The sequence below is a fragment of the Primulina eburnea genome, chromosome 4 (assembly GCF_022965805.1).
Source record: "Primulina eburnea isolate SZY01 chromosome 4, ASM2296580v1, whole genome shotgun sequence".
In the NCBI taxonomy this organism is placed as follows: Eukaryota; Viridiplantae; Streptophyta; class Magnoliopsida; order Lamiales; family Gesneriaceae; genus Primulina; species Primulina eburnea.
The window spans coordinates 7,768,994-7,782,835 of NC_133104.1; positions in this window are offsets into that span (position 1 = coordinate 7,768,994).

Below are 13,842 nucleotides of genomic sequence, written 5' to 3' on the forward strand. Positions count from 1 at the left end.
TAAATACAGAAACCAGCCGGAGACAAAACCGGAATATGTTATAGCGTTAATGAATGCAGTTCTTCCGGAGTATCAACTCAACCGCTACTAGAGAAAGAAAATTTAAGATCAATTAAATTTGTCAGATCTAGCACGGTATATGAACATGATAAGACTGAAGATCAAGGCACTCAAAATGAAAAGCTTGAAAATAACAGAAGGCGATGTGGCTTAGGATACGTCGAAATTGAGAATGCTAAAACCAACAGATCATGGCTCAGACGCAGGCCTATTACAACCGCTCACAACGGTTCAAATTGGGCCAGCAGAAAGCCAGGGTCAACTGGAAATCATTCAAAAACTAGACCTAACCATTACCACAACAGCCGACTGTTCAAAAGAGGTATCGATTGAGTGACAATGACAAACGGTTGAAGCAGCATATTGCACAAGCACTGCATAGATCACTTGATTACGCACACAACAACAACTATTTTAGGATACATCATGAAAAATCCTTCAAGATAATTCAAGTGTGGATCCCTAAAGGACTGATAAACTCAGGACCCAAATAGATAAGGGTACCAATTTATATTTTCAATAATGTCAGGTGTCAAAGAAAAAGAACCTGGAAGAATCCATCTGGTTCTTGGATAGTGGATGCTCTAGACACATGACTAGAAACAAAGATCTCATATCAGAAGTAGTTAACTGCAAAGGTCCAACAATCACCTTCGACGAAAATTCTAAAGGTAAAGCTGTGGGTAAAGGTAAGATTATCCACGACAAAATTATCATTAGAGATGTACTTCTAGTAGAAAATCTTTGTTATAACCTGATAAGTATAAGCCAACTATGTGACAGTGGTTACATCGTAGAATTTCAAAAACTATTATGCACTGTGAGAACCACATCTGGTAATATAATGATAACTGGACATAGAGAGCAAAATACATAGAAAGTCAAATGGAATGATGATTGTCTTAGCGTACCTACTTGTTTTGCTGCTTTAAATGGAAATAAAAATTGGCTTTGGCATAAGCGTCTTAATCATCTCAATTTTAAATCCATTGCTACTATCAGTAAACTTAATCTTGTATCTAGTTTGCCTAACATTGATTTTGCAAGATAGAGTTTGCAATGCATGTAAATTAGGAAAACAGGTCCGTTCAACATTCAAAAATAGAGGAAGAAACTCATCAACTGGATGCCTGGAACTCTTTATATGGACTTGTTTGGATCAATACCGGTAATGAGCTTAGGGGGGAAGGAAATATACGCTTGTCGTAATTGATGACTTCTCCAGATTTACATGGGTGATATTCTTGAGCTCCAAAGTTCAAACCGTCGATCAACTAATCAAGCTGCTCAAAAGGCTTCAGAATGGGAAAAGCAAGGCAATTGACAGAATCAGGAGTGACAGAGGAACTCAATTTCTAAACCAATTACTATCATCCTATCTTGAAGATCACGGCATAAAACATGAACTGTCAGCAGCAAGATCTCCACAACAGAATGGAGTAGCTGAAAGGAGAAACCACACTTTGAAGGAGGCAGCTAGAGCCATGCTAGCTGAATCTGGTATTTCACAAAGGTTCTGGGCTGAAGCTATCAACACAGCCTGTTACATTCAAAACCGGTCCATGATTAATAAAAATCACGAGAAGACTCCATATGAAATATGGACCGGTAAACATCCTGATGTTAGGTACTTTTTCATATTCGGTTGTAAGTGTTTCATTCATATTAATAGTAAAACACATCTTACTGCCTTTGATGTAAAAGCTGATAACGGTATATTCTTAGGCTATTCAGCAGTGACCTAAGCATATAGAGCTTACAACCAAAGAACTCTCACTGTTGAAAAATCCATACATATTGTCTTTGATGAATCATCTATATGTCATGACAATAGCAATAGAAGCATACATGATTTGATAAATAATTTTGATGCTACTAACCTTGAAGCAAGCAGTGAGGATGAGGTAGATCTGAGAAAAATAGGTGGAAGCATATCAAAAGAAAATCCAACCGCTCAAGAACAAACTCAACAAGTGAACGAACCGGAAGACAACCAGCAACCGCAAAATGTACAAAATGAAGAAGGAGCTTTGGAACAAGAAGAAGAAATCATTCAACCAACCGAGTTAAATCCATATGGACCATGTCTCCAGTGGAAAAAGGATCATCCACTTGAGCTTGTCATCGGTAACCCTACTGCTCCTCTTAGAACAAGAAATCAAATGATAAATGAATTTATGCATGCTGCATTTGTCTCTCAGATAGAACCTAAGAAAATCGATGATGCACTACTTGACACAAATTGGATAGAAGCCATGCAGAAGGAACTTAATCATTTTGAAAGGAGTAAGGTCTGGCATCTAGTTCCTCGGCCAAATAACACTTATGTAATTGGAACTAGATGGGTATTCAGAAACAAGATGGATGAAAGTTGTTTAATTATTAGAAACAAGGCTATACTAGTAGCTCAGGGTTATAGACAAGAAGAGGGTATAGACTTTGACGAATCCTTTGCCCCTGTGGCCAGGCTAGAGGCCATTAGAATATTTTTAGCATTTGCAGCATTTAAAGATTTCAAAGTATATCAAATGGATGTTAAATCTGATTTCTTGAATGGTTTGTTGAATGAGGAAGTTCATGTAGAACAACCACATGGCTTTATTAATCACACCTTCCCTGAGTATTTTTATAAACTTGACAAAGATCTATATGGACTAAAACAGGCCCCAAGTGCATGGTATGACACATTAACCAATTTCTTGCTTGATCATGGTTTCACAATCGGAACGGTTGATAAAAAGTTGTTTAAATTCTCAAAAAATGATCATTCACTGTTTGTACAAATATATGTGGATGATATTATTTTTGGATCAACTAACCCTAAGTTGTGTGAATGTTTTTTCCAAGATAATGCAGGAGCAATTTGAGATGAGCATGATGGACGAATTAAATTACCTTTTAGGACTGCAAGTCAAGCAGTCCTAAGATGGTATATTTATCAATCAAGCCAAATACACTCGAGATATGCTAAAGAAATTTGGCATGAAAAATTGCTCTCCAGCTTCCACTCCAATGAATTCATCAATTAAGCTGGATAAAGACGGAGGGGGAATCTCTGTTGACACAAAAATGTACAAAAGATTGATTGGTTCTTTGCTATACCTAACTGCCAGTCTACCGGACCTTATGTTTGCGATTTGTTTATGTGCATGGTTTCAAGCTAAACCTATGCAATCTCATTTTACCGCTTCTAAAGGTATACTTAAATATTTGAAAGGTACTACTAATGTGGGACTTTGGTATCCCAAAGATTCAAGTTTTAATTTTGTAGGGTACTCAGACGCAGATTATGCTGGATGCAAGATTGATCGAAAAAGCACGAGCGGTTCATGTCAATTTTTGGGTGATCGACTAATATCATGGGCCAGCAAGAAACAAACGTCAATTGCTACATAAACTGCTGAAGCTAAATACTTAGCGGCTGGAAATTGTTGCGCTCTGATGCTATGGATACAGCAACAATTAAAAGATTATGGAATTCAAGCTACTATATCTCTTATATTCTGCGACAACACTAGCGCAATAGCTATCACATACAATCATGTCATGCACTCTCGAACCAAACACATTGATATCAGACACCATTTCATTCGAGAACATGTCTTGAAAAAGGAAATACGGCTGGAATATATTCATATGGATCAACAGACGGCCGATATTTTCACAGAACCACTACCCGAGGCCAAGTTCTCTCATTTTCGTAATACGCTTGGTTTGATCGAATTATCGTGATAAGGATATTTCTTGTGCATGCTCAGTTTTACTTTGCAGGAAATAAAAGAAAAGAGTAAGAGACGATTGGTAATACAAAATAAGTCATTTCATTAAAATATTAAAAAAGGCGGGGCAGTACATTCTTAATTTCTTCATCAACGTACCCCCTCCAAAGTGCCAACCAGTCGGTCAGCCCTCCAGTGGAGGTACGTAAAAACTCCTCTGAGATGACAATCCTCCTCAGAGTGCTCCGCTCCTTATAGAGCATGATGAGATAAATGCCGTCGTCAGAAAATACGTCAACATTATCGGCCACGCGAAGGCGTCGCCGATATTTCCTCGGTGCTGCCATCTCGCTGGAGGAAGCACCTAGTCCGCCCTCAAGGACGGACTGGAGTTTTGGACCTTAGTTTTTTGGACCTTAGCGGAGGAGTTTTTGGACCACGCGAAGGCGTCTTCTCCAACACCTTGTCCTCCGTAGCTGATTTGCGGGAAGCCACCGCTGCCTTCATAAACTCCTCCGCTAAATCTGGACCGTTATTTCTCTCCATTCTTCTTATCTGATTCGCCTATGTGTTTCAAAGTGACTATATCGCTAACCTCTCTACCTGTATTTATAGATAAAGAACCAAGTGCCAAAGTATATGTAATCATGACTGCAGCGGGGAATGTGAAGCGTTCTGTGTTAAGCAACCGACGATTCATTTTCCAAAATTGTCATTTATGCATTTATTTAGGGGGAACAGTGGTTAAGAATAATTAATATATTCTTTAACCGGCTCCTTCCTAATCATATTACTTATCCGGTTCAAATTCTGTGGACACAATACCTCCACGTCATTTTCGTTAACATTACTCCAACTTTTCGACTGCTTCAGTCTGACGTGACGGCTATCTCTTTGAAATTCGAAAATACTCATTTTATCGCCGTCCATACTTTTTCAAAATTTTAGAAAACCCTCCACTAACAGTCCTTCACGTGGACTGACTGGTGATTAATTGAACCGCACATACATACTCCACATTTGCAGCCGCGCTAAGTTTACTTTGTTTCTGCAACTCGATCGCACTCTCATTTAACTTGCAGGTGCTGAATTCAAACTCTCTCAGTAAATCAAGAAAATGGTTGCCTCTATCACTCAGAACACTGTCGCGGTTAACTTCGCATCCATCTTTGCCATGCCCAACAAATCAATGAAAGCTATGTTTCGTGATATAGAACACTCTGGGCTTCGCTCATTTCTGGGCTACAACTATAAATATTCCGACACACTGCTGAAGGAGTTCTTCGAGTCAGCACACATGAAGAACGGCAAAATTATATGTGTCGTCCAAAACAAAAAACTTCTGTTCACACAAAAGATGTTTGCTGAATTGTTCAGCCTACCCATTGAAAGAGTGATTGATTTCTCCACACTGCCAAATGGAAATATTGATATCTGTCGCCGTACTTTCTCAGACAAAGACTCAACAATCTCTCATCCAACTTGTCATAAACGCGACTTAAAGATTGAATTCAGACTTCTGGCAGATATCGTTGCCAAAGGATTGCTCGCCAAAGCTGGAGCTTATGATAAAATCACCATGGAAAAATTTCTTGTTATGGCTACTATCTCCTCCAAACTACGAGTAAACTGGTTTGACGTTCTTTTTCAGATATTGGTGGCCATGATCAACAAGTAAAATCAATCGCAAGGTTTTGCGGTTCAAATATGCCATATGCTGACTGATGTCGGGGTTCAACCGGTTGATATGATAGATGTTGGCAAAACTAAACTCTTCACCTGGGTGTCGGTTGAAAAGTTCATTAAAAAGAATCGGCCGACAGATGAAGTGTTGGTCTCAATCAAGACAGAAACCTGGGAAGAGTTTGTGAAACAAAAAAAATTATCAAAAATCAGTTCGACCGCCAAGGCAACTAAAAGGAAGCTGGTTCTAAAGACCAGCTCTGATGAAGAGTCCACAGATAACGTTCCAGTTGCTCAGGTCTTTAAGAAAAAGCGAACTACACAACCAGCTAAGATCAAGCTGGTCAAGCATCTTTCAGCACCATTAGTTCCTGCCCCAATTCCTGCAATCGCAATCTCTAAGCTGAAGGGAATTCAAATTGCAGAACCAGAAATTCAGTCATATTATTATGGAATTCCAATAATTCTATCCTCAGATAAAGGCAAACATGGCTTGATTGAAAATCCACCGCAAAACAATGCAGTTCATACAGCCATAGTACTCGCAAGCGAGCGTGTGAATGAGGCTGTTCAGAAAAAGGTCAAGATGTATGATACATGGTTCAGTACCGAACGACTGTAACTTTTGATTCGCTACTTAAATCTGGAAAAATAAAAGTAGCCGCTAAACTTGAGCGGTCCATTTTGGAATGGGCAGAAACGGTTGTTATTCCAACCGCCCTTCATCGACGAGACTTTCTGGAACTTCAAATGAAGGAAAGCACTCTCCGAATCATTATTCAGCTGAAAAGGCAAAATTTTGATCCTGTTAGCCCTACTGCCATGGATGATTCTGCAGTAATATCTCAACTTGAGATGGAGAGTCGCTCAGATGCGTCAAGATCTCAATCTTCCAGCTAGTGCAGAACAGGGCAAGTTTGATTCTGTGATGCAAAATAATGAGGAATTGAGTTCAAAACGGTTTCAAACCATCCCTTCTAAAAAGAGTTCTTCATCTAAATCTCCCGGTACAAAACCCTCTTCACCAGTACTTACAATGTCAGCTCAACCGGGTGATGAAGAAACCACTGAACCTCCTTCTGAAAAACCCACGTCTGAAGACTTAATAAGCACTGAATTATAGAGCCATCTGATTGACACTGATATTCCATCTAAGTCTCCAACTGTCTCGTCATGGAGATGTCTACCCAACTGTCTCAGCCTGATTTTTCAGCTGCTCAAATTGTTTCTACTGATGAGGCAGAAAAGTTTTTATTCGACTTTGATCAAGTTGTCAATTTTCAGGATCAAACAGTTTCTCCACCAAGCTCTCCCACCAAAAATGCTTAAACAATTCTTCAAGAACAATTGTTGACCTCTCCACAAGTATTACAGGACATCGAGCTGATCACATCTTCACTGCCTGCTCAATCTCCTCCAACCAGTCCTTCATCAACAAAACCTGATCAACCAATTGTAACAAGCTCTAAAACCTCTACTTTCATTGATGATATTGATACAATCATTGAGAACATCACTGCTAAACTTCACGAGCCTAAACAATCAAACATTGCTAAGAAGCTCTCTTCCTCTGAACTGATTCTTCTCAAAGACAGATCACTATCAGAAGAAGGAAAACTTGAAGAAGAAGAAGATCTAGAAACAAGTCGTCAACAACAAATTTTGACTAAGTTGAGTACTATGGATCAATCCATTTTGGCTCTCACTCAAAGACAACTTGATCTCAAAGAAGACCTTCGATCAGTCAAGTTGGATCTCCGAAATGATATCTCCACCATGGAAACCGGTTTCTCGATCAAGCAAGCTCAACACAACGCTAAACATATTAACATGTGCCTTGGCCTCTCGGAGCAAATGGCCAGTCTTCAGACAAATTTAGAACAACGCCTCGATGCCCAAGGTGCTCAGCTTGCGGAAATCATGACTTTCCTCGTACATGGTGATATCAAAAAGGGGGAAAGAGAGCGTCAAAAGGCTATTCAAGCTGCTGAAATATCGGTCATGAAGGAATTGCACACGTTAAAAGAACATGGAGATGAGGCGAAAAGTAGTGGAACAAAGTAAAAGGTCCATAGTAACTTTTCTTGCACATTTACGAATTACAGCCAGTTACTCTGTTAATTGTAATTTCATTCAGTTAATGAAATACAATTTTTCTCGCTCTTATATATCTTCGTCTATATCTTAATGTTTCCTGAGCCATACAGCTAAGTTTTGTCATCACCAAAAAGAGAGAAATTGTTAAGAAAATATTATTTCCAAGAATTTTGGTGTATGACAAAAACAAATATTCAACTGCGGTTCGTATATCAGATATGCAGCAGTTCAACCGCTCAGTTGAATGATCAAAGCTCAAAGTAGTTTCAACTTCTCACTTCAGACCGTTATCAGAACCGGTCATTAAAGAGAACTAGTTATTACTCAAAGACATTCTCTGACCGGCTTAAATACATTCAAGTATTACACCGCTTTGAAGTCAACAAATTCTTACATCAGTTCCAAGATTGATCTACATTTAATTATCTTTCCTAGAAAAAGGAAGACCGAGCATAGACCTAAAGTTTTGTTGCCCAAAACAGTTCCCTTAAAAGGAACTCCTCAAGAAAAGCTCTTCAGACTTATGCTGAGCAAAAAGAACGTTTAAATGCATCAATAAATGCTCATTAAGGTGAAAACGACACATCTATTTAGGAGGATCAGGTTTATGTTAATTGTCCTTCCCGACCGTTAAGTAATTCGGCTATATCAACAGAGAAGAATGCAAGTCAGAGACTAGAAAGCATTACTAATCTCTCTCACAGCTGAAAAAATTTCAGCTTGCATACTTGAAGATCTCAGAGCTCTCAAAAAGATTCATACATTCTCTTCGCTCTATTAGCACGCCTTGAACAGAAATACATTCGATCATCTAAGGATCATTTTTGTGCTACTCAAACAAAATCACTTTTACATATCAGTAACCTGTTGGTTATTTGATTAAGTCGTGGTGTCTGGTGAACTAAGTGTTCTTCATATCCAGAAGTGTAAAGTGATCACTAAGAGTTCCAATACAGGCAGTGTGATAAGTCCTGGTTGGAGTGGGCTGTTGCAAATATTTTGTAAAGTCAAAGTCTTTTAGTGGAATCCTTCCTGAAAGAGGAAGAAGGGGTGACGTAAGAGTATTCAATCTCCGAACATCCATAAAAATCTGTGCCATTTACTTCTCGCAAATTTCATATTTTTCAACCGCATTTTGTTGTCAAGTTTGCTATAGAGTGTGAACTGTCATTCGAGAACTGTGAACCGTTTTACACACTTATTAGTGGTACACGTTTTCGACCGTTTGAGAAAGAATCTTTCAACCGCCTAAAAAACAGTTGAAAACAAATTTCAAAACAAGAAAATTTGAAAGAGCTCATTCACCCTCCCTCTAAACTCTTTCTCGATCCTAACAACTGTACCTAGGCCTCATCATCAACATTTATATATACGTCTTAAACATTTACATATACTTCGATATCCACAACTAATTCCCATCATTCAAAACATTACCATTTTCATCACTTATAAAAATCATGAATAAATGCAATTTTTCTTAAATCCAAGCATGCGACGTATATCTTCATAAAATCTTAAAATCGCGATTATGATGCATAAACATTTAAAATATAGTAAATTTGTGCTCAAGGTGCTGCCAGTACCAAAATCTCACTCCGGGTGCAAAATGACCATTTTGCCCCTAGAAACCCAAAAATTATCGTTTCACCCCTGGACCTCTAAAATTGACCCGAAGCTTACCAAATTTTTTAAAATGTCCCAAAACATTTTTAAAAGTATTCCTAGACGTAAACTCGAGCCAAATTCACAACTTAACCGATTCGTTTTAAAACTTGGACCGGGGTCCCGATTTTTAACCCGAATCGACTCGAAACTTAACCAAATTTTTTCCCCACTTGAACCATAATTTATACCACTCCTTCTAAACCAATTACCACTTAAATTAAGTCCTTTACTCCCCTAAATCTTCAGCCATTACCGACTATATTCCTTAAAGTCTCGGCCACCCCCCATTTGTGCAAATCAACAACCTACCATGGCTCCTAATTCTTGAACATTCGGTCCTCCCCTATGCCACCACATGTCCTGCCTTAAGACTCCCCATTAGGACCCTAATGACCCTTCTAAACTAAGCCAAACCAATTCACAAATCCCGCTGCACCAACCACTTGCAAAGCCAATTGAAAACTAACACATCCCTCTCCCTTCTCGCTATACATCCAAGGGTCTAGCTTCTCCTTCGACCAAACACCCATGACTCATCTCAACCATCTTACTAGACTCTACAAGATCTGAAACCCAGCTTGGTTCGAACCCATACATCGCAGCACTCCAACTCTATCTATCTTGCCATACCGAGCAAAAACCAAGACACCACCTCTCGATCTCTCCTCCTACCGCAACACTGAACCATTTTCACTCCAAGGCTCCATCGTGACACCAACATCAGACCCTGTACAGCCCCAAACCGCATCCCCTTGCACCCCAATTCATAAAAACGTGAGTATCAAAGCATAGAATGCAAATATACATGCAAAAACCGAAAACCAACCATGCTCATGCTTGGATCGATAGTTTCACAAACAAATAAACACATAACAGCCTGCATATATCGTGTATGATGCATAAAGAATGATACAAATGCGTGCCTTATGAGTTTGAAGATAAAAAACGAGAAGAGAGATGCGCCGGAGAGAATTCGATGGAAGAACAAGCTAAGCCGTGGCCTTCAGCTGATTTTTTTCTCTGAGATCGTGGGAATTCTGAAAGGAGAGGGACATATATCGACTGTGGGGGTTACGGGAGATTAAGGGATTTTATTAGGCTTAAATGAGATTGCAATTAAAAAGGTTAATGGGCTCTAACCTTGATAATTAAAGGTTTAAAAGAATATTTAAGCCCGATGAGCTTAAAATTTGACCCGCTAAATTCAAATACACTCCTGAAAAAATATTTCGTGTTGAAAAGTTCTTGAAAATAGTAGCCGAACCCTCAAGACGTCCCCCGATTAGATAAAATTTGCGTACCGTTAAAAATAAAACCTCGCGGGTAAAAATTATCCAATAAGGCCTATTTTTGAAAAATATATTTAAAACATCTTATATTAATTAATAAAAATTAATCTTGTAATAAAAATAATTTTCTTGATAAATCTTCGGTCTCCGTTCCTCGTTCGAGCGCGAAATGCAACTTAAAAATCTTTAATGCATGAACCTTTAAAATTTCATGAAATAAATTTTATCATGCATGAATTATGCATAAAATGCATAAAAATAATTAAACACATAATTAATAAAATAAACATGCATTTTATGTTTTAAAAAAATTTAAAAAAATACCAAAAAAATTTAATAATTTGCATGCATGTGGTTCACGTGGACTTTTCGATTTTTTGGGACGTTACAATCCCTGTAGGATATAAGTGGGTGTTTATACTAAAAAAAAATAAAAATGACTAAAATATAAGATACAAAGCAAGACTTGTAGCCCAATTTTCTCAAAGACTTGGAATCAGCTACGAAAAACATATTCAGGTGTGATGAATGACACCACTTTTCGATTCTTGATTAGCTTGGCTGAATAAAAAAATTGGACATGCGACTTATGGATGTGATCATTGGATAGTTATATGGTTCACTTAATAGTGACATATACATAAAATCTAGGAAGGATTTAAACCACCAGAAGAAAATAACACAACCATATGACCATCTTCTCAATAAAGTTGTAAAAGTCATTATATGGATTAAAACAATCCGGGCACATGTGGTGCAATCGTCTTAGTGAATATTTACTACAAGAAGTTTTTACAAATGATGTTATTTGTCCATGAGTATTTACAAAAATAACGAATGATGATTTTGCAATTGTGGTAGTATATGTAGATGATTAAATCTTACAATGACTCAAGAAGAGCTTACCAAAATTGCTAATTATCTAAATGGAGAATTTGAGATGAAAGAATTGGAAAAAAAAACAAAAGTTTGTCTTGGATTGAAAATTGAACATTCAAGGAGTATGCGTTCATCAATCCTCATACATTGAAAAGATACTAAAAAAATTTTATACGAACAATGCTACCCATTGGCATCACCAATGGTTGTTCAATCACTTGACACTAAGAAAGATCATTTTCATTCACTTGAAGATGGGGAAAAGATCATTGGTCCTGAAGTACCATATCTCAGTGCAATTGGTACATTATAATATCTTGCAAACTGCACTCAACCAGATATAGCATTTTCAATTAACCTTATAGAAATATATAACTTTTTTCAATCCGAAGACATTGGAATGATATAAAACTTATATTTACATACCTTCACTGTACAACATACATGAGATTGTGTTGGGTGCAATAATTGTCCTTGCTTGGCAGAGCGATCGAACCGTGGTGCTTGAGCTGTTGTGCGGTTTAAAAGATTTGAGTTGCACCATTACCACTAGCTATAGCTTTTGGTAAAGCGGCAAGCGCTCGGTCCTACAATTGGTATCAGAGCCAAGGTCATGGGTTCGATTCCCATTGATTGCAAGGAGTGCAATTATTGGGAGGGAGATTGTTGGGTGCAATAATTGTCCTTGCTTGGTAGAGCGATCGAACCATGGTGCTTGTGCTGCTGTGCGGTTTAAAAGATTTGAGTTGCACCATTACCACTAGCTATAGCTTTTGGTAAAGCGGTAAGCACTCGGTCCTACAATTGGTATTAGAGCCAAGGTCACGGGTTCGATTCCCATTGATTGCAAGGAGGGCAATTATTGGGAGGGAGATTGTTGGGTGCAATAATTGTCCTTGCTTGGTAGAGCGATCGAACCGTGGTGCTTGAGCTGTTGTGCGGTTTAAAAGATTTGAGTTGCACCATTACCACTAGCTATAGCTATTGGTAAAGCGGTAAGCACTCGGTCCTACAGATTGTTTTATTCGTCAAAATCAAATTCATCTTTAGTAGGATAATGATGATGAAATCTATCTCTCAGATCTACATAAAGCCAGGCATCAAACATGTTATGTGTTTATACGTGGAGGGAAGGACACTACAATATCATGAAAATCAATGAAACGAGGTTTAACATCAACATCGTCGAATCATTCTGAACTCATTGCAATACATGAAGCTAGTCGAAATGTATACAGTTGAGATCGATGATGGAACATATTCAAGAATCATGTGGACTACCTACCAACAATTGAAGATAGTCCGATGACTATATTCGAGGATAATGCTGCTTGCTTTGCACAGTTGAAATGATGACATACTAAAAATCAATATAACCAAACATATAATTTCACACATGAACTCCAAGATAAAGGTGATATTGATGTCCAACAAACTCCCTCTAGCGACAATATATCTGATTTATTCACAAAGACATTGCCAACATTGACATTCAAGAAATTGGTGCATCTTATCTTCAGTGATTGAAGTCATGGGAGTATTAACTGTTGTATTTTTTTCCCATTCGTTCCGGTTTTTCCCAATAGATTTGCTGACAAGGTTTTAAAAAAGAAACACCGGATTCTCCATCAATCATACAAGGGAGAATATTATTCATAGATGATATTTAGATAATTGATTTGATCCTAATATTCTTTTTATATATCAATCCTTTTAATAGAGGTGTTTAGTTGAAACAAGAGATAACTTAATTATCTCATCTTCTACCATTAAATTATAACAAACAATATAATTTTGATTTTTTTTTGCACCAAAACCCCCTATGGGCTATGAAACATCGAAAATACACATTTCACCCCAAGTAAATTAAATAGACATCACAGACCTTGTGTTTTATAGAAATATGATTTATTCTTTGGAACACTAGCCGCTGTTGCTTCTTTGAGACGAATATTTGAAAAATAATACATGAAATGTGATGTAACATCTACTTGTTTTAAAAATGCGGAAATTTTTTTATATATATATAAAGCTCGCATTTTCGAAATAACATTTAAAATAATCGTAATAATTTGACAGTAAAAATAGTGTATTTTAAAATAGCCAAACATTCAAAATCATACGTGAACATAAACATATAAAAATCTTAAAAATCATCAACGTATTAAAATATTCCTTTCCTCTCAAATCTCATAAATCATAATGCTGAAAATATGCGGTCTTCGGGTCGTGTTACTGCACCAGGTCTGCCTACTCAGAGTTCGGAACCTCCAGTCTCCTCATCATTAAGCTCACCTGCATCACACATGCCTAGTGAGTCTAAAGACTCAACCCACCTGCACCGTTAATATAAAGTACATATACATGGCACAAAGCAGTGAAAAATATCATACTCAACATATCTTTCATGAACTTTAAAAAGATAATGTAAACGTGTCACATAAAATCGT